This window comes from Salminus brasiliensis, chromosome 21 (assembly GCF_030463535.1).
Source record: "Salminus brasiliensis chromosome 21, fSalBra1.hap2, whole genome shotgun sequence".
Taxonomy (NCBI): domain Eukaryota; kingdom Metazoa; phylum Chordata; class Actinopteri; order Characiformes; family Bryconidae; genus Salminus; species Salminus brasiliensis.
In genome coordinates this window covers 11,158,960-11,182,570 of record NC_132898.1, presented here as the reverse complement: position 1 = coordinate 11,182,570, position 23,611 = coordinate 11,158,960, and positions in this window count along the sequence as shown.

Genomic DNA, 23,611 nt, shown 5'->3' with positions numbered 1-23,611 from the left:
GGGCGCCAGCAGGTGGAATGTGGGGGTCTCACTTGGGTGACCGGAAGCGGGGGACGAGGAGCTACCGATCCCCTACCTCGTAATTGCTCTCGGCCTCTGTGAGCTTTTTTTGAATAAAAGGCCACGGAATGGAGCCTGTCCCCGTGTCATTGGGAGAAAAGCCCCCACCCTGGTGTTAGAGGCATCCTCCTCAACCACAAAGACCTGGGTCTACATCCTGCATGTCTACGGCGTCCTGAACCTTGGGTTCGGGGCTCTCTATAGTGGTCAAAATGATTTGCAGGGGGCCTAGGTCCAAACAGTGCTCCTAACAATAGGGGGACCAGGACACCATTTTCCTTTCAGGCCAGGAAATGTGGGGGTTGTGTTGTGTAGGCCTAGTATCAGAGTGTGGTCTGAGACTGGGAGAACTAACAGGGTGGCCATAATAAGCAGAGCATGATACAATAGTCCACATGCAAAAACATTTCAAGTCATTTGTGTCCCTTTCACTTAACCACACACCCTTTTCTCAGACATAGACACCTTGAAAAGACAATTGAAGAAAGACAAAAATAATTGAGAAAGAATAAGAAAAGGCAAAAGGAACAGAGTAACAGAATGTCAAGACCCAAGTTCAAGTTGGCTTTAAGAACGGAGCTCTCAGCTGATATTTACAACTTTAAGCTTTCAAAACCTGAGAAATAAGTATTTTCTTTTATATATATTTTTTGTTCATTTATTTATTTTTTTTATTTGTCATGTTAGCTCCATAGAGATTTTGTTTCATGATTTCCGTAGAGAAGTTTCATGAAATTGTCACGTCCTGCCTAAGGAAAACTCCATAGCATCCATAGTTGTGGCGAAAGTAAGCTGGACGCGGGCTCGGCTTCGGATACCTCGAAGCTGAGTATTGACTGGACTTTCCGCCTAGAGCCTGTAAGAGGCCTAAGCGGCCTAGGTTCGAATCCCGGGTGGTTTATTTATCATTTCCATTTTGCCTGTTCTAAGATTAAAGACTCTGTTCAGGTCTCTGGTCAGTTGGTCACATGATCGTGGTAGCTCACTCAGTAGCGCACCAGCCCTCCAACACGGCGGCTTGGGTTCAAACCCCGCTGTAAGTGAGCACCACATTACAGAGCCTGCCTACAGGACCCTCATTTAACAGCGATCAGTCAGACCAGTATAGTTCTAATCAATAGCAGTCCAGTAGCTGTCCACGTGATCAAATATAACAGTTGTTGTACTTTTTTAAACAACTCACCTTAAAAATATTTTAACCATAATCTCAGGAATAACATATACATATTACATATACATGTGAATACATATAGATATGTGCATGTACAAAGTGGGTAATTAAGGTCCAAACTAAATGACTATACAGTAATAGTAAAATGGAATAAATATGTAGACCAGCAATGTACTGTGCATGTGAATGAAGAATAAAACAGGAAGCTCAGGAATGTATGCAGAGGTGCACCAGTCTGGTATTGTAAACATATGTAAATAAGTGTACATGGTGCAGGAATACGTATAGCAGCTATTTGTTAGGTGAGAGAACAGTACATAGCTTATGTACAGAGAGGGAGTTCTAGTTAAAGTGCAAAGTGCATACAGAATATGGTGAGTAAACTGGAAGGATCAGAGTAATCAGTGTGTGTGTATTCAGGTTGAGGTTGGTGTTGCTGGAGAGACCAATTTAACAGCAAGCTAGAAGAACTGTTCTTGAATCTAGTGGTTCTGGCTCGAATATATACTACATCACTGGTTATGATCCATCACAGTGTTGGTCTTAACTAACTACTCTTAGCCTTAACAAGCTACCTTTAGCCTTTGTGTGAATGTTGTGTGTGGAGCATTACTACTATTACTACTATGATTCACCTGCTGACATTCAGAAACAATAATGGCAATGTTTTAGGGTAGGAACATTAAGGAACTGTTAATATAGTTGCAATTGAAATGTGCAATAAATCAAAAAAACAAGAATGATGTAAATAGCTCAACAGAAAAGTGCTTTCTCCATATTCAACACAAAATTACGACCCATTTATGACAAGTGTCTTTAGTAAGAAACTGCGCTTTACTATAGGCAGGGTTTTTTCAGCTTCATTCTTTCTCCTCCAAACATGATGCTCATCCAAAGGCAAAAATATGTATTCGTGATTGTCATGTCAACGCTGTAGTAAAAAGACAAAGTCAGCAGAAACACTAATTTAGTTTGCAAGAAGCACAGAAACAAGACATCCAATACTACAAAACCCATTCTAGGATAAATATATGAAAAGAAACAATTAGTAGTTTACAAATTCAAACCACGATTAAAAAGAAGAAAAATAATTTCTTACGGTAGTTGAGGCTTTCACATGACAATACTGTTGAACACTGCAGTAAAGCATGAAGGTAAGCAGAAACGCTTTTTACTGTGCCCAGAAGCACCAAAGCAAGAGAACAACTAATAACTAAATCCTCTTGGTCATAAACTGGTAGGAATATAATATTAGAGGAGGTTGCTTGTTTTAAACACATTTTGAAAGAAGATAGAAGATACTATAGGCAGGGTTTTTCAGCTTCATTCTTCCTCCTCCAAACATGATGCTCATCCAAAGGCAAAAATATGTATTCTTTGTGAAAATCAGTTCAGTTCAATTATCAGTTATCTCCGTAAAGAATGGACAATTGAACCTTTGAGCACGCCCTGCCTAAGGAAGACTCATGCATCATGCATACAGAAGCTGCAGCGATGCTTTCAGATTGTCTTGCACGCCAATCACGGTACCTTAGTTTAACAGCGATCAGTCAGACCAGTCTAGTTCTAATCAATAGCAGTAGCTGTCCACGTGATCAAATATAACAGTCATCGGACTTCAAACTCACCTTAATGATATTCTGACCACAATCTCAGGAATAAGGTCCTGTGGAACAAGTACTGTAACATTTGATTCTACATATGACTTAAATATCGATTGTACAATTGTATGTGTTCATGTAATCACATACATATATGATTTATGACTACCCCACCACTCCTGTGTCTGCTATTTCTGGCTAGCAGCAGTTCTAAGAATTCTCTGAAAATTGTGTTGAATTTACTTGATTTAAGCACATGTTCCCCTGTGATGATTTTAGGTAACCTCAACAAATCAACAAACGATTTTAATACACTTCATCATAAATGCTGCATGCGAATTATTCATATTTAAAACCGCCTGTGTACTTACCTATTTTAAGACCTCTACAGGAGTGAGAGCCTAGGTGATCCTACTCATTACTACATCCAGAAGCTTCCAATATTATCCAGATTAAGAAGGAACCTGTAGAGAGAAAGGAATGCTTTAATTAAAGCATGCTCGTTAGTTAAATATGTAAATGGTACCATTGTATGGATTAGAAAAGTTGTGTCTGTAATACCGCACTTGCTGAAATTGGCCTTTAATTTAGCTTGAACGTAATGTTATGGTGCTACGTACCAGCTCTTGAGGGGCAGGGATACTCTGTAGTTGGAATCCACACTGGGCTGGGAATAGTTGCTGAATATATATGCATGGATTAGGTTTCCTTCTACACTGTGGATTTAAACAAATGCTTCAACTCTTCAACCCCAGATGCCAACTACAAAGTAAAAATATTTAAACCACAGATATCCCCATAATTTCCCCATAAATTTAAAATTAAAAAAAACACAGCTTTTTTCATTACTTGAATCACTCCATCTTTTCATTACTCAAATCTAACGCCAATTCCTCTATCACACTCTTGTTGCTGAAAAAATCTGTGGAGTTTCAAATTAAAAATTTCATGTTGAAATATATTAATTTCATTGTTTTTATTTTTTGTCCTGGCATTAAAATTGGTATAGAGCATCAATTAAGTGCAGTGGTCTTGGTACTGACTACCAAATGTCTTGTATCATGACATCCTTACTGAAATCTATAAATATGATTATTTGTATGTATTCATTTTCATCATTCATAAGAGGCTCAAATCAAATATCACTTATATGCTTTCTCTTCTTTCTTATACAGGCATTTACAAGATTTTAAGGCTTACATATGTTCAAATGTTTGTGCTGTAATGGCAATATTTTCTACGTGAGTGTACTTTTCAGGTGCTGCTTAACTTTTACGATTTCATATGTCCATCTACAGGTTAAGTAACAGAGAAATATGAAACTGAATTTTGATTAGCTTTATGGAATGTTTTACTGATTAGCTCACACAAAACACTAACCTGTTACAATTATATCTGATTGTTTCATGGATTATGTTTTGTAGTTAAGAATGAAAGTGTGTTGTTTCTATGCTTAAACATCTAAAGTTATAAACTGTATAAACTGTATCTCAAAAATTACTTTTCTATATTTCAAGGATCATCATTTCCAGTGTTGGACAGGATAACCCCAGAATACTTTTCTAAACAATTTAACACTGCAGAAACCCATTCCTGTTAAACCCATTCGGGGTCTGATAAACCTATAATATACACACACATACATATATATATATATATATATATATATATATATATATATATATATATAATGAATCTATGAAAATAAAAAAATGGTGTACTTCCCATGTTCAAACCATGGATTAAAAAAAGAGAGAAGCCACTTCTGATAGTAGTTGATGCTTTAACTTGTTCAAAGCTGCAGTAGAGCAAAAAGATGAGCAGAAACGCTTCTTTTCTGTGCTAGATTCATCAAAGCAAAACATCCACTAGTAACTATTAACACTTGGTCAGGAACTGATTAACATACAATATTAGAGGACTTCCTTGTTCAAAACACATGTTCAAAGAAGATAAATAATTTCCTTCAATATTGAGCATGATCACCTCATAAAACAATTATATTGTCACGCCCGCGCCGCCGCGCCCGCTCCAGGGGCAGTCTCGGGCCGCGGCTCACAGGCGATCAAGAACTCCCCCTTCAAAGTCATGTCATGTTTAGTTATGCTCTGGACTTTTATGTTGACACCCATCGTCGCCATCTTGGTTTTAAGTTGTGTTTGTCATGTGTCTGTTCATCGTTTGGTAAATGTGTTACACCTGTGGGCTGGTGTATTTAAGTAGGGCTAGTGTCAGCTGCCGGTTGCTGAGAATTACCCTTAGTGCACCACATGCACCCAGGTTTTTCAGTTAATGGTAGAGACTCAGTATTCACTGGTCTGGTCTGTAGAGTCCATCCTCATACAGAGGACTCTCTCTCTACCTAGCTAGCTTAGCAGGGGAAGCTAACTAGCTAGGCTGCTCTTGCCTCAGGGTCCATTAGGGAGCTACTGCAGGTCTATGGCGATCTTTCGCCAGGCTTCATAGGTTCAGCAAGCTGGGGTCCTGGAGCTCTGGGCTTGTTTCAGCAGTTAGCTCTCCTCACCGTCGGACCGGAACAGTCATCTAGGTTTTGCGGCTGACTCCTCACGCTCTCAAGTCTAGTAAGTTCAATGCGCCTGACTAGTGCTACTCTTTATGTCCTAGTTCTTAGTTTTCCCAAGCTCGGCTTGGAAGTTTGTTTCTGAGTAGCAGTATTGGCTCAGCCCCGGCAGCTAGCACAGCCCTAGTGCCTCACCAGCCCCAGGTGTGTTCTTTTGGTTTGCCCAGTATTGTTTGTCACGGTTTTGTTTAGTTATTCCTTATCCCTTGTAATTGGTGCTGCATTTCTGTTTTGTTTATGGTTTATTGTTGCCAATAAACTCCTCGCTTTGGTCCATCCCCTGCGAGTGTTCTCTTGTCCTTGTCAGACCGAGTGGATCATGGACTATATGCAGTTAAAGTCTACTTTAAAGCACTTGGTTCATGTAGCGGTGAGCAGAAACAGTTAAAATAAGCTTAACTCACTTGGAAGTAAATGTATGAAAACAAATAATTAATGTACTTCACATTTTCAAACCAAATTTTTGAAAGTTAAAAAATATTTCTCAAAGTAGGCTTTCATATCACAATGCTGTTCAATTCAGTTTAACGCTGCAGCACTTTCAGAAATACCTAAACCTACTAGTTCGTCAAAGTTTTAAAAGGTACTACTGCAGTTCTCAAACCAAGTTTTTTAAAAAAGAATTGTCATTTCTGACAGTACTTAAAGCTTTTACATCACAATACTATTCAATGCAGACTTGAGCAGAAAATATGACTAAGTTAGCAAGAAGCACAAACACAAGAGAACCACTAATACACAACCCATTCTGGAATAAACGTATATAAAAAAGAAACATCTAGTGTAGGTCACTTTTTCTGTATTACAAGCACTTCCACGAATACCTACTCATACAATTTTGAAATCGTAATAAAACTGCAGTTCTTATATTCAAAACATGTTTTTGAAGAAGAATAGATGAAACTTTCACCTCACAACTCAATGCATGTCAACGCTGTAGTAAAAAGACAGTCAGCAGAAACACTAATTTAGTTTGCAAGAAGCACAGAAACAAGACATCCAATACTACAAAAGCCATTCGAGGATAAATATATGAAAAACAATTAGTAGTTTACAAATTCAAACCATGATTAAAAAGAAGAAAAATAATTTCTTAAGGTAGTTGAGGCTTTCACATGACAATACTGTTGAACACTGCAGTAAAGCAAGAAGGTAAGCAGAAATGCTTTTTACTATGCCCAGAAGCACCAAAGCAAGAGAACAACTAATAACTAAATCCTCTTGGTCATAAACTGGTAGGAATATAATATTAGAGGAGGTTGCTTGTTTTAAACACATTTTGAAAGAAGATGCATTATTTCCTGTAGTGTTGGACATGATCACTTCTCAATGCAATTATATGCAGGAATATTCTGCAGTAAAGGAGTTGGTTCACTTTACCTTGTGCAGAAACACTGTTACAGTAAGTTTAACTAATTTGGAAGGAAAACAAATAAGTGAAACTACAAATCACATATTGAAACCACATTTTCAAAAGTTAAAAGTTATTTCTGAAAGTAGTTCAGGCTTTCACCTAAAAAATACTATATAGTGCTGTAGTAAAGTGAAAACATGAGCAGAAATGCTGTTTTAATTGGCACAAAGCAGAAAAACAAGACATCCACTAATACCTGAACCCACTCTGGAAGGAATATATGAAAAGAAACAAATAGTGTAGTTCACAATTTAATAAGAACATCATAAAAGAAGAAAAAATCATTTCTGATTGATATTTTCCCATGACAGTACTGTTTAACGCAGTTCAGCGCTGCAGTAAACGTGAGTAAGACTAAATAATAACTAAACCCTCTTGTTCATATTATAGAAATATGCTATTACTGGAGTTTAATTGTTTAAAACATATTTTCAAATAAGATACATAACTTCCTGCAGTATTAGAGATTATCACCTCACAATAAAGTTGTTTATTTTAACGCTACAGTAAAACGTTTGATCCACGTTGCCATAAGCTGAAATGATTTTGCTGTGCTACAAGCACTTCCACAAATACCCATACCATCTTGTCCATGAATTCACTAAAGTGTAATATTACTTCTGTTCCCATGTTCAAACCATGTTTTAAACATAGAAAAAGTCACTAAAGTAAAAAAAAAGTTGCTGACAATATTTCAAATTTTTACCTCATAATACTGGTTAATTATGTGCACTTGGTTCAATGTGAAAATGTGAGCTGAAATGCAGTTAGTGTGCTAAACCCACTCAGGGATTAATGTATGAAAACACATAATTACTATAGTTCCCGTGTTCAAATCCCTTTAAAAAAAATAGAAAGGCAATTTCTGTTAGTTGCAATTGTTCAAAGGTATTTGTTCAAAACACACACACTGGTTAACAACCATGACAAAACAGTAATTAATGCTGTAATTAGCTTAATTTAGCCTGCATTTATTTTAACCAGTAATTAACATTAACCATCAAGGTCATAAACATAAAGCTCCATACAAAGTTGCCCCAAAAATGCACAAAATACTTATTTTATTATATTTACTTGTATTATATGAATATTTATTTATTCACTGGACACATGCTCTTTCAATGTTTCTTCCAATATTAAGGATATTAAAAATGTTCATTCTGGTCTTGCTGGAGTAACTGTCTCTACTGTCCAGGGGATGCAGTATTACCGTAAGAATTTGCTTGCTAGCTAAGTTGAAACCATTAATGTCTTGCTACTTTTTTTTTTTTTTTTTTACAGCAGAATATATATTTATTGTTATTATTATTATATATTCGGGTGTGTATGTAAGATCCTACAATATGTCCAAATATAATGAAAAAACAACCAAATTATTATAATTTATTTTATTTTATTTACTTATTTATTATGGTAGCAGCAGGACATCTATGCATGGGCCAGGTACAGGGTGGAACACATAAATAAAACAGCAAAACTGGAGTCATCGCTGGTGTGGCACGGTGATTATTTGCTAATTTGTGCCTGCTTTTTAAATATTACACCACCCTCTGAAGCATTTGGTTGACAAAGAAGGGATGAGTTGCTAAATATTTTCAGGCAAGAGAGCAGAAGGCTTGCTATGTAATCAGATAAATTATTCAGGGGTTATTGCATCTGTCCAGTATGATCTAGAGCAAAAGTGAAACTTAACATGATCACTTTTCAGGGGTTATTGCATCTGTCCAGTATTATCTAGAGCAAAAGTGAAACTGTGGTTGCTTTTGGATCACTGAATGCTGACCAGCTTTAGGCTGTGGAACAGGTAAACCTTAGCAATGTTTTTGGTGTCGTAAGTCTTAAGATCCCAAGTACCAGGGAGTAGGGTCTTGAAGATCCTTGGATTTGGAAAGGATTCCACTGAAATCTTTTATCTTAAATTTCTGGTAATAAGTATGGTGCTGGGGATTTTCTAAAATTCTTAGAGACATGTCAGGGTTGGCATACTTAATATTAGACACTAGATCATTATTTAAATTTGGAATTTAAAGTAGGAAAAACATTTCTGATGTCCTGGGTACATTAAAAGCCTTCACTTTTGCTTTGTATTGTGTTGGACAGGAGTATAATAGAGACTAGGGTTTTAGGAATGTCAGTTTGCATTTTAGTGTCACTTTAAAAAATAAAAGATATAATAAAAGACTTGAGAATAAAGTCATAATGTTTTGAGATTCGAAGTAGTATGGTACAGCATGTTCAGAACAAGGTTATAGTATCGAGAATAAAGTCATAATATTTCTATAATAAAAGTCAAATCAAATCACAACATTAAAGTGGCATTACTAGTCAAGTCAAGTGGGTTTTTATTGTCATTTCAACTACATACAGAGTACACAGTGAAACAAAACAACGTTCCTCCAGGACCATGGTGCAACATAGACACAGTGCATACAAAGTGTACTACCAGAAAGTCACAATATTATGACCAAAAGGTTTGCAAAAGGAAGCAACCTGACCAATTCAGAAAATTCAGAAATACACCTTACTGTTATTAGTAAAAGACAGCTAAGCATGACATTTTATTTTAGAAGAAAATTCTTCTAAAATAAAATGTTGTGCTCAATCTTCTTATATTAATAACAGTAAACTTTAAGGACATATAGGAATTAGATCTTTTTAAAAGTTACATTTACAGGGAATTTAGGAGTGCATTCTGACATAGGTATTAGCAGTGATCTGACATAGGTGTTAGCATTGATCATCTAAATATTGTACCTCAAAGCTCAGTAATATCAGACCATTATCTAATCTCCTTCGAGCTACATCTTAGGCAAAATGTTAATATGTCCCCCCAACACTATCTAAAGCACGCAATAACACCAATGACAGCTGTACAGTTTACTGAAAACACCCCACCCCTACAAACAGTACGGAAACTAGAGCGTAAATGGCGGACATCCAAACTAGAGGTGTTCCACTCTGCATGGAAGGACAGCCTTAGTCAATATAGAAAAGCACTCATTAAAGCTCGCTCAGCGTATTTGGCCTCGCTGATTGAGAAAAACAAAAACAATCCCAGAGTTCTTTTTAGTGAGATCTCTAAACTTACTAAAAGCCAGGCAGATTCTCAACCCCAGATTCCAACCTCATTAACCAGTCATGTTTTTATGAAATATTTTAATAATAAAATAGAAAATATTAGACATAACTTAGTTGTAGAACAAAGGCTGGAAGCCTTCTACCCACTTCCAAGATATTAGAAAAAGCTGTGGCCCAACAACTCTGCTTATACCGGAGTAAGAATGTATGAGAAATTCCAGTCTGGATTTAGATCCAATTACAGCACAGAGACAGCCCTAGTGAAGATTACAAATTATCTCCTTCTTGCCTCTGATCAAGGCTATGTATCTGTATTAGCCCTACTAGACCTTAGTGCAGCCTTTGATACAATAGATCATACTATATTACTAGAAAGATTGGAGAAAATGGTTGGAATCACAGAAACAGCCCTATCGTGTTTCAAATCATATCTAACGGGACGCTATCAGTTTGTAAAGATAAAAGATCTATCTTCAAATTACACCAAAGTAAGATATGGAGTACCTCAAGGCTCTATTTTAGGACCGCTACTATTTACATTATACATGTTACCACTGGGCTCAGTTATAAGCAGACATGATGTTAAATTCCATTTTTATGCAGATGACACACAGCTCTATATATCAGCCAAACCTGACGATAAATTTAGATTACAGAAAATGAAGGACTGTTACATAACTTCTTTCTCCTCAACAGTGACAAAACCGAGGTTCTCCTTTTAGGTCCAAAAGACACAAAAGACTATCTGACTTAATGTTAGACTTGGTTGATGCTTCCATTATTCCTGGTTTAGCAGCTAAAAATCTTGGCGTCATATTCGACTTAGATTTATCATTTGAGCAGCATATAGCCAATATTAGTAGGACAGCCTTTATGCAGCTTAGGAACATTGCCAAACTAAGAAACTCCTTATCTCTACAGGACGCAGAAAAGCTAGTACACGCTTTTATTACCTCAAGGCTAGATTACTGTAATGCACTTTTGTCGGGTTGTTCCAGCAGGAACCTCAATAAACTTCAGCTGGTTCAAAATGCTGCAGCCAGGGTCCTTACTAAAACTAGAAAATTTTACCATATCAGTTAAATCCCGTATTGATTACAAAATTCTGCTATTAACATATAAAGCCCTAAATGGCCTCGCTCCTGAGTACCTGCGGGATCTTATTACATATTACGAACCATCAAGACTACTTAGATCTCAGGGTGCTGGACTCTTACTCATTCCCAAAATTCAGAAAACCTCAGCAGGGGGAAGGGCCTTTTCTTATAAAGCCCCCCAACTCTGGAATAACCTTCCAGATAATGTTCGGGACTCAGTCTCAATCTTTAAATCCAAGCTGAGAACTCATCTGTTTAGTTTAGCTTTTAGTAATTATTTCTTAATTACTAATTTCTTAATTAGTAATGTTTCTTAGATAAAGGTTGCAGGTCCAGGGGTTTGCGGACACAGGAAATTGTAGTACACTGAGATGCTGGAGCTGTCGTCTCGCTGCTTAAACGCGATCACTTAGGTTTGTGGACGGTGGAGCAGATGGACGCTAGTGTTTCAGGGTGCTTCCGTGTCTGTGTTACCTTCTGGTTCTCTCCTTTTAATTAGGCTGTTATAGTCAGACCTGCCGGAGTCGTCAGACACAATCTGATACTGCCCAACATTCTCGGCTCTCCATAAAATTCATCTCAGAACTAACCCTCTCTTTTTACCTTCTCCGAGTAAATGGCCACCCGGCCCGACCTGCTGGAAGATTGCCCGCTAAGGTCCCCTCTACCTTCGTTAAACCAGCTGCCACCTACCGGTCCAACCAGCAGGCCACCCACCCACCACCACCCATGGCAATCCAGCGGCTCACCAGCCTACCACTGCTACCTGTTTAGTGACCATGTTAAAACCATTTTTAACTATCTGTTATACCTGGTTTGGTAATTTTTTTATCATTATTGTTTAAATAGTTCTGACCAGAGGAGGATGGGTCCCCCTTGTGAGTCTTGGTTCCTCCCAAGGTTTCTGCCTTCAGCTCTGAGGGAGTTTTTCCTTGCCACTGTCGCCATTGGTTTGCTCACTGGGGGTCTTTGATCCATCATGTCTTATGTTATTTTCTTCTTTCTTCTTTGTCTCTGTCTTTTATTAATCACTATTTATGTAAAGCTGCTTTGTGACGACATCAGTGAGACACTTTAATAAAGTGAGTGCTATTGGGAATATAACTAAGTTGCCATGGTGATGCTTGTGGGACCTCCAGCACACTCACCCAATACATGTGGCACTGCCTCTACAAGTGGTACCCTTGTTCCATCCACATATAAATCAAATTAAGCATACTTACATGTTTTTGCCACACACACATATACATAAGACTCTAGTTCTAGTTAAGAAAAATTTTTAAAGTTCAGCTCTGTCAATATACTTGAGTGTCCATGTGAGTGACTTGTTACAACAATCTGTCCCTCAACGTCAGCAAAATTAAGGAGCTGATTGTTGGGAGCAGAGTACATACACCCCTGAGCATCAGGGAGACGGCAGTGGAAACACATGCATCGTCAGGAAAGCCCAGCAACGCCTACACTTCCTACAAAGGTAGATAAAAATCAACCTGCCACAACCACTCCTCTACAACTTCTACAGTTCCACTGTGGAGAGCATCCTGACCAGCTCCATCACGGTCTGGTATGGTAGCGCCAATTCTGCTGAACACTGATTACTCTGATCCTTCCAGTTCACTCACCATATCCACACTGAGCTCCACCAGCTCAGCAACTTTATGCACATGTATTTTAACTGTAACTTCCTCTCTGTACATAAGCTATGTACTGTTCTCTCACATAAACACAAGCTGCTATACTTATTCCTGCACCGCGTACACTTGTTCACATATGTGATGCTCTTTACAATACCAGACTGTCTACTTCAGAATACACACCAGAATTTTCATTTTAGTATTTATGTATAATAACTTAGTTTGGAACCTTATTCACCCAATTTGTACATGCACATATTTGTATTTATTCACATTCATATGTAATGTGTTTATTGTGTGTGTACTTATGGTCAATATAATCTGGGCGTGCTGGTACTGCTGGTCCAATTAGTTATGACCAGAATAAATGGGGCAGCACCTGGGATTCTCACCCAGGACTGTAGAATTTACTTAACTGGTTGTGTTAATATTAGACTCCACCATAAATAAAGCTTACCTTGATTTGCAGTTGGGTTCAGAACTTAATTCAGTCTCAATTCAGAAGGCAGTTTGATTGCTCTAGGGGCCTAATTTCTTTGTATACACTCACAAAACGGATGCCAGTTTCTATTGAATCAAACATTAATTCAGTAAATAATTATGAGAGATCATTTCAGGTACACGGATTTGGATGTAGATGTGAGATTGGTGTAACACTCCACAGGACCTTTTTCCTGAGATTGTGGTCAGAATATTTTTAGGGTGAGTTGTTTGAAAAAGTACAATGACTGTTATATTTGATCTTGTGGACAGCTACTGCTAGTGAACTAGACTGGTCTGGTCTGACTGATTGCTGTTAAACTAAGGTACTGTGATTTGCGTGCAAGACGATACTTGGCTTCGAGGTGTCCAAACACCCGCGTCATGCTAACTCTTGCCACAGTAAAAGTTCTGTATGCATGATGCATGAATCTTCCTTCCGCAGGTTGTGACAATTTCACTTGCTCAAAGGTTCAATTGGCCTGGTGGAGACTTCATGGAATCTAACAAAATCTCTACAGAGCTAATGTGATAAAAACAGGACAATCAAAAGAAAATAAAAGAACAAGAATAGTATAATAGAATACTTAATTATCAAGTTAAGAGTTCAGAGGCTTAAATTTGTAAATAACTGGTTTCTTTTTCAGATGAGACTTTTCTTCTGGAGCTCTGTTTTTACTTTAACTCCCGTTCCCCCCCGTTCCCTTTCCTTTCCTTATTCTTTCTCCATTCTTTTTGTTTTTCTCTTTTCTCCATTTGTCTTTTTAAGGTGTCTATCTATTTGTTTGCTCGGGGTCACCATGGGGCAGAGAAAAGGGGGTGTGAAAGGGGAGCTCTTATCTTCAAATATCAAACATCCTAATTTAATGCGAGGCATTAATTAACATTAATTAACTTAATGTTCTCAAATGACTTTAATACATTTGTACATGCAATGTCCATTAACTCACAAATGACTTGATGTTTTTGCGTGTGCACTATTGTATCATCCCCTGCTTATTCTGCACCTGAGATTTAGTCATTTCATAAAGAAGCTTTATGGTATTCTGATATGTGGAGTGATTTTTAAAAAACTGACATTTTGGGCCTAAGGATCAGTACTACGTTTGAAGGAAGAAGGATGAGGCGGAAAAAACAAAAACCTTTGTTTTTTTTACAATACAATTATATATCCAAGATGGCGCAGCGGAGGTGGAAGCCTGTTGCAGCAGCTCCTGCTCACTTCTGAGCTTTTCCTTACTTTTTTCCTATTTTCGAGTTTTAGGTTAAGTTTTTGGTAGTTTAGTGTTGCTTACTGCTTTTTAAATATAGTGTAAATTATTTATGTATCTACGTTTTTTTGTAACTGAGTGCCTTGCTATCCCTTTCTGCTGTGACACTGAGAATTTCCCCACTGTGGGACTAATAAAGGATTATCTTATCTTATCTTGTATGCAGGAATATGCTGCACACAAGGAGTTAGTTTACGTTGCCGTGTAAAGAAACATGATGTACGGGAAGCTTAACTCGCTAAAAAAACAAATAATTCGTATACTTCACATATTTCATTCTAATTAAAAAAGTTATTTCTGAGAGTAGATGAGGTTTTCATCTGACAATACTATTCAATGCAGGACAATGGTGTAGTAAGACCAGAACTTGAGCAGAAATGCTGTTTTTGTTTGTAGAAGCGCAAAAACTAATACCTAATCCCTTCTGGAATAAATGTATGTAAAGAAACACTTTAGTGTGGGTCACATATTCAAACCACCTTTAAAAATAAGAAAACTCTTTTCAGAGAGTTTTTGAGGCCTTTAAATGAGAAAACTGTTCAGGGCTGTAGTAAAGTTTAGAAACGCTTTTACTCTGCCCAGAAGCGCTCTACCTAGAAATGCTTTTAATGAGCCCAGAAGCACCAAAGCAACACATCCACTAATAACTAAATCCTCTTGGAAAGTAAGTGGATGAAATATAATGTATACTGAGTTTATTTGTTTAAAACACATTTTGAAAGAAGATAGATCATTTCCTGCAGTGATTCTTGAGACAGCTCAAGAAATTCAACCTGCCACAGACCCTGATGATCCAGTTCTACACAGCGATCATCGAGTCCATTCTCACAGCCTCCATAACTATCTGGTTTGGTTCCTCCACCTCACAAGAAAGAGCCAAACTCCAGCGCATCATCAGGACAGCAGAGAGGATCATTGAATGTAACCTGCCATCACTTCAGCAGATCTACACCAGCAGGGTGAGGAAGCGGGCTGGCAAGATTACATCTGACCCCTCACATCCTGGATACCTCCTTTTCCAGACACTCCCCTCTGGTAGAAGAATGCGGTCCATCACAACCAGCACAACACGTCATGCTAACAGCTTCTTCCCCAGAGCTGTAGCGCTCCTCAACCACAGTAAACACCTCCCACTGTAAACCTCAAAACATTCAACTGAACTGTACCAAACCTGACTGAACAGCTATTTCGCACTCTGCCTATTTGCACTATGACTATTTGCACACTGTACAGATGTTCTTTTCTGTAAATATCAGCTCTTTACTTTCTGTAAATATCAGCTCTTTATTACCTTTAGTACTTTTTACTTTTTAAAATTATCCCCTACCCTATTTATTGTTGAGTGTCATTTTCCTTTAGTTTAAGACTGTGTTCTGTGTTTTTTGTTCCGTGTCATACGTGTTGCTCTCACCAAGACAAATTCCTTGCATGTGTAACATACTTGGTGAAATAAAGAGATTCTGATTCTGATTCTGAACACTATTCAAACCACCTTTAAAAAGAAGAAAACTCTTTTTAGAGAGGTTTGGAGGCGCTTCTGGGCTCATTAAAAGCTAAAGCTTAGAGGTGCACAGAAACGCTACAGCACTGAACAGTATTCTCATTTAAAGGCCTCAAAAACTCTCTGAAAAGAGTTTTCTTCTTTTTAAAGGTGGTTTGAATACGTGACCCACACTAAAGTGTTTCTTAACATACATTTATTCCAGAATGGATTAAGTATTAGTTTTGGTGCTTCTTGCAAACAAAAACAGCATTTCTGCTCAAGTTCTCTCCTTTCTACACCGTTGTCCTGCATTGAATAGTATTGTAATAAGAAAACCTGATCTACTCTCAAAAATAACGTTTTTAATTAGGATGAAATATGTGACGTATACTAATCATTTTTTTTTTTTTTTTCGAGTTAAGCTTTCTGTACATTGTGTTTCTTTACACGGCAACGTGAACCAAGTCCTTTACTGCTAAATATTCCTGCATGTAATTATTTTGTAAGGTAATAGTGTCCATCACTGCAGGAAATGAATCATCTTCTTTTAAAATATGTTTTAAACAAATAAACTCAACATGCATTGTATTTCATCCACTTACTTTCCAAGAGGATTTAGTTATTAGTGTATGTGTTGCGTTGGTGCTTCTGTGCTCATTAAAAGCGTTTCTGTGCTCCTCTAAGCTTTACTACAGCGCTGAAAAGTATTCTCATTTAAAGGCCTCAAAAACTCTTTGAAAAGAGGTTTATTCTTTTTAAAGGTGGTTTGAATATGTGACCCACACTAAAGTGTTTCTTAACATACATTTATTCCAGAATGGATTAAGTATTAGTTTTGGTGCTCCTTGCAAACAAAAACAGAGTTTCTGCTCAAGTTCTCTCCTTTCTACACCATTGTCCTGCATTGAATAGTATTGTAAGATAAAAACCTCATCTACTCTCAGAAAGAACTTTTTTAATTAGGATGAAATATGTGAAGCATACGAATCATTTGGTTTTTTAGCGAGTTAAGCTTTCTGTGCATCGTGTTTCTTTACACGGCAACGTGAACCAAGTCCTTTACTGCTAAATATTCCTGCATGTAATTATTTTGTAAGGTAATAGTGTCCATCACTGCAGGAAATGATCCATCTTCTTTCAAAATGTGTTTTAAACAAATGAACTCAGCATGCATGATATTTCATCCACTTACTTTCCAAGAGGATTTAGTTATTAGTGGATGTGTTGCGTTGGTGCTTCTGGGCTCATTAAAAGCGTTTCTGAGTTCCTCTAAGCTTTACTACAGCACTGAACATTATTTTCATTTAAAGACCTCAAAAACTCTCTGAAAAGAGTTTTCTTCTTTTTAAAGGTGGTTTGAATATGTGACCCACACTGAAGTGTTTCTTAACATACATTTATTCCAGAATGGATTAAGTATTAGTTTTGGTGCTTCTTGCAAACAAAAACAGCATTTCTGCTGAAGTTCTCTCCTTTCTACACCGTTGTCCTGCATTGAATAGTATCGTAAGATAAAAACCTCATCTACTCTCAGAAAGAACTTTTTTAATTAGGATGAAATATGTGAAGCATACGAATCATTTGTTTTTTTAGCGGGTTAAGTTTTCTGTACATTGTGTTTCTTTACACGGCAACGTGAACCAACTCCTTTACTGCTAAATATTCCTGCATGTAATTATTTTGTAAGGTAATAGTGTCCATCACTGCAGGAAATGAATCATCTTCTTTCAAAATGTGTTTTAAACAAATAAACTCAGTATACATTATATTTCATCCACCTACTTTCCAAGAGGATTTAGTTATTAGTGGATGTGTTGCTTTGGTGCTTCTGGGCTCATTAAAAGCGTTTCTGTGCTCCTCTAAGCTTTACTACAGCACTGAAAAGTATTCTCTTTTAAAGGCCTCAAAAACTCTTTGAAAACAGTTTTCTTCTTTTTAAAGGTGGTAGAATGGATTAAGTATTAGTTTTGGTGCTTCTTGCAAACAAAAACAGCGTTTCTGCTCAAGTTCTCTTCTTTCTACACCGTTGTCCTGCATTGAATAGTATTGTAAGATAAAAACCTCATCTACTCTCAGAAAGAACTTTTTTAATTAGGATGAAATATGTGAAGTATACGAATCATTTGTTTTTTTTGCGAGTTAAGCTTTCTGTACATCGTGTTTCTTTACATGGCAACGTGAACCAAGTCCTTTACTGCTAAATATTCCTGCATGTAATAATTTTGTAAAGTAATAGTGTCCATCACTGCAGGAAATGATCCATCTTCTTTCAAAATGTGTTTTAAACAAATGAACTCAGCATGCATTATATTTCATCCACTTACTTTCCAAGAGGATTTAGTTATTAGTGGATGTGTTGCGTTGGTGCTTCTGGGCTCATTAAAAGCGTTTCTGTGCTCCTCTAAGCTTTACTACAGTGCTGAACAGTACTCTCATTTAAAGGCCTCAAAAACTCTTTGAAAACAGTTTTCTTCTTTTTATAGGTGTTTTGAATATGTGACCCACACTAAAGTGTTTCTTAACATACATTTATTCCAGAATGGATTAAGTATTAGTTTTGGTGCTTCTTGCAAACAAAAACAGCGTTTCTGCTCAAGTTCTCTCCTTTCTACACCGTTGTCCTGCATTGAATAGTATTGTAAGATAAAAACCTCATCTACTCTCAGAAAAACTTTCTTAATTAGGATGAAATGTAATTATTTTGTAAGGTAATAGTGTCCATCATTGCAGGAAATGATCCATCTTCTTTCAAAATGTGTTTTAAACAAATGAACTCAGCATGCATGATATTTCATCCACTTACTTTCCAAGAGGATTTAGTTATTAGTGGATGTGTTGCGTTGGTGCTTCTGGGCTCATTAAAAGCGTTTCTGAGTTCCTCTAAGCTTTACTACAGCACTGAACATTATTTTCATTTAAAGACCTCAAAAACTCTCTGAAAAGAGTTTTCTTCTTTTTAAAGGTGGTTTGAATATGTGACCCACACTGAAGTGTTTCTTAACATACATTTATTCCAGAATGGATTAAGTATTAGTTTTGGTGCTTCTTGCAAACAAAAACAGCATTTCTGCTGAAGTTCTCTCCGTTCTTCACCGTTGTCCTGCATTGAATAGTATTGTGAGATAAAAACCTCATCTACTCTCAGAAAGAACTTTTTTAATTAGGATGAAATATGTGAAGCATACGAATCATTTGTTTTTTTAGCGAGTTAAGTTTTCTGTACATTGTGTTTCTTTACACGGCAACGTGAACCAAGTCCTTTACTGCTAAATATTCCTGCATGTAATTATTTTGTAAGGTAATAGTGTCCATCACTGCAGGAAATGAATCATCTTCTTTTAAAATATGTTTTAAACAAATAAACTCAACATGCATTGTATTTCATCCACTTACTTTCCAAGAGGATTTAGTTATTAGTGTCTGTTGCGTTGGTGCTTCTGTGCTCATTAAAAGCGTTTCTGTGCTCCTCTAAGCTTTACTACAGCGCTGAAAAGTATTCTCTTTTAAAGGCCTCAAAAACTCTTTGAAAAGAGTTTTCTTCTTTTTAAAGGTGGTTTGAATGTGTGACCCACACTTAAGTGTTTCTTAACATACATTTATTCCAGAATGGATTAAGTATTAGTTTTGGTGCTCCTTGCAAACAAAAACAGCGTTTCTGCTCAAGTTCTCTTCTTTCTACACCATTGTCCTGCATTGAATAGTATTGTAAGATAAAAACATCATCTACTCTCAGAAGGAACTTTTTTTAATTAGGATGAAATATGTGAAGCATACGAATCATTTTTTTTTTTTAGCGAGTTAAGCTTTCTGTACATCGTGTTTCTTGACACGGCAACGTGAACCAAGTCCTTTACTGCTAAATATTCCTGCATGTAATTATTTTGTAAGGTAATAGTGTCCATCACTGCAGGAAATGATCCATCTTCTTTCAAAATGTGTTTTAAACAAAAGAACTCAGCATGCATTATAATTCATCCACTTTCTTTCCAAGAGGATTTAGTTATTAGTGGATGTGTTGCCTTGGTGCTTCTGGGCTCATTAAAAGCGTTTCTGTGCTCCTCTAAGCTTTACTACAGCGCTGAACAGTATTTTCATTTAAAGGCCTCAAAAACTCTTTGAAAACAGTTTTCTTCTTTTTAAAGGTGTTTTGAATATGTGACCCACACTAAAGTGTTTCTTAACATACATTTATTCCAGAATGGATTAAGTATTAGTTTTGGTGCTTCTTGCAAACAAAAACAGCGTTTCTGCGGACGTTCTCTCCTTTCTACACCGTTGTCCTGCATTGAATAGTATTGTAAGATAAAAACCTCATCTACTCTCAGAAAAACTTTCTTAATTAGGATGAAATATGTGAAGTATACGAATCATTTGTTTTGTTTTTTTTGTGACTTAAGCTTTCTGTATATCGTTTTTCTTTTCACAGCAATGTGAACCAAGTCCTTTACTGCTAAATATTCCTGCATGTAATTATTTTGTAAGGTAATAGGGTCCATCACTGCAGGAAATGATCCATCTTCTTTCAAAATGTGTTTACTCTGAAAAGAGTTTTCTTCTTTTTAAAGGTGGTTTGAATATGTGACCCACACTAAAATGTTTCTTTACATACATTTATTCCAGAATGGATTAGGTATTAGTTTTTGTGCTTCTTGGAAACATAAGCAGCGTTTCTGAACAAGTTCTCTCTTTACTACACCGTTGTCCTGTATTGAATAGTATTGTTGTCATGCTGGCTAGGCGAGACAAGGGAACACTCACAGGGACAGAGCAATGCAAGAATATAGTCTTTAATGATGAAATCAAACAAACAAACACAACAAAATGAGGCAGCAAAGTACAGGGTCCAATAAACCAGAAACAGAAATAAACAGGTGCCAACAGAAATGGGGCTTCACCTGGGAAGACTACCTGAGGCTGGAATATAGCCCGGGAGCAAAGCGAGAATGGGCAAATCAAACGGAGGAAGGCTAGAACTCAAAGAAACCAATGAAACTAGCAAAACAAAACCTCACCCCAAAACCGCGCTCGTCAGGCGCTAATAAACTTACTTGACTAGAGTGCCAGGGAACCGGACGCCAAATCCCAGTGGCGACCAACTGGTGACTCAGACAGTGAACTCCTTCTGAACGTGAAACCGCTCCAATAGAGCATACACTACCGAAACCCGTAGACTCTCCTAGAAGTCTCATGAACGTGAAGCCAACCTTACAGCTTGGCATCGCAAGAGTAATTCTCAGCGACGAGGCATCTGCGTTTGCTCCCTTTGTACTCCAGCTCTCAGGTGAAACAAATCAGAACTAAACAGAAAACATGGCGTCTTACTTCGACTGCTGTCAACATAAAAGTCCTTGGTGAGAAAACCAACGGGAGGAACAGAAAGTACATGAACATTGAAATCAACCCAACATCGACTGAAAAGTCCCAAGGAGCCTGTGGACTGCGGCCCGAAACCGCCCCTGGGGGGGGGTGCGGTGCCGCTGGGCTGACAGTACCCCCCCCCTGAGGCGGCCGGTTGAGTCCCCCAAAGGGTGGCCCCGGTCGCCGGCCAGACGCCTGAGATCCCGGAACGTCCGGGAGCGGGCCCTCTCGGTCCAACGAGACGGGCTGCGACAACTGCCGACTGGAGAGCCCTCCACGGGCGGGGGCCTGCGACTTCCTCGGGTGACCGCGAGGCCTGGGAGTCGGCTTGTCCGGACAGCGTTCATGGAACTCCTGGACCAACGCCGGGTCCAGGGCGTTACTAGCCGGTTCCCAGGAGCGTTCCTCCGGACCATACCCTTCCCAGTCCAGCAGATACTGCAGTCGCCCCCCGCGCCGTCGAGAGTCCAGTACTCGCCGGACCGTGTAAGAGGGGGTCCCCTCCACTTCTACAGGCTCCGGCGGCGTGTCTGCCAGGGTGGCCTCGTCCAGGGGCCCAGGCACCACAGGCTTGAGCTGCGACACATGAAACACAGGATGTATACGTGAGTGCGGGGGTAAACGAACCTTAACAGAAACCTCGTTGATGTCCTTGACAACCTCGAATGGACCCATGTACTTAGCTGCCAATTTCTGAGACGGAAGACCAGTCCGAATGTCCCGTGTGTAGACCCATACGCGATCTCCCGGCGCGTATGACGGGGTCTCCCCACGCTTCCGATCGGCTTGTGTCTTATAGCGCCGCAGGAAGGTCTGGATGTGCTGATGGGTCTTGACCCAGACGGCTTCGCTGCGGCGCATCCATGCATCGACTGCTGGTACTCTGGTCTCCACAGCAGTCCAAGGGGCCAACGGGGGTTGGTAGCCTAACATACACTGATAGGGGGTGAGGCCAGTGGTCGCGCACCTCAGCGAGTTCTGGGCCATCTCGGCCCAAACCAGATACCGTGACCAGTCGCTGGGGTAGTCGTGAACTTTCCCAGCTCCTGGTTAGTGCGCTCGCACTGGCCATTGGTCTGAGGGTGGTATCCCGAGGAAAGACGGTAAGTCGGTAAGTACCAGGAATGGGTGGGCAGCGCCCTCCAACCAATGACGCCACTCTGACAGCGACATCTTGACTGCCAGGAGCTCCCGATCCCCTACCCCGTAGTTCCGCTCTGCTCCTGTGAGCTTCTTAGAGTAAAACACGACGGGGTGCAATCGGTCGCTTCCCTCCTGTCTTTGTGACAGGACGGCCCCCACCCCTGTACTGGAGGCATCCACCTCCACCACGAACGGTCTACAGGGATCGGGGTGGCGCAACAATGGGGCCGACGTGAAAGCACGCTTAAGTGCTTGAAACGAGTCCTCTGCGGCCGGCATCCATGTGATGCGCCGCGGGGCTCCCTTGAGTAATGACGTGATGGGCACTGCCAAACTACTGAAGTCTCTAATGAACCTCCTGTAGAAGTTTGCGAACCCTAGAAAGCTCTGTACTTCCTTGACCGAGCCTGGTGACGGCCAATCCAGGACCGCCTGAACCTTTGCCTGATCCATAAGAACCCCCCGCACGCTGATGATGTAACCCAGAAAAGGTATGGAACACACACTTCTCTAATTTAACAAACAGCAGGTGGGACCTGAGTCTCGCCAGGACCAGGCGGACATGACGCACATGGGTGATCAGGTCGGGGGAGTACACCAGTATGTCGTCCAGAAAGACCACCACGAATCGTCTGAGGTAGTCCTTCAGGACGTCATTGATAAACGACTGGAAGACGGAGGGGGCGTTGGCTAGGCCATACGGCATACGGTATTGGTAATGCCCCCTGGTGGTCATGAACGCCGTCTTCCACTCGTCCCCCTCCCTGATCCGCACGAGATTGTATGCGCTGCGCAAGTCTAACTTGCTAAACACCCGGGCCCCCCGCAACTGTTCGAGGGTGGACGGGACCAACGGTATGGGATAGGGGAAGCACCTGGTTATAGCGTTAAGCACCCGGTAATCTATACACGGCCTCAACCCCCCCCCCTTCTTCTGAATTAAAAAAAAACCCTGACGCTACAGGAGACTTAGACGGTGTGATGTACCCCTGTGCTAAGGCTATGCAATGTACTCCTCCATCGCCCGTTCCTCCTCCCTAGTGAGGGGATAAACTCATGCTTTGGGTAAGACCGCTCCCTCCACTAGGTCGATGGTGCAGTCATATGGGCGGTGGGAGGGAAGCTTTGCAGCACCGGACTTAGAGAAGACGTCTACAAGGTCCGCATACTCGGACGGCAGGACGACTAGGGACTCTGGCTCAGGACTCTCCACAGATGTGGACCTGACTCTAAGGGGGGC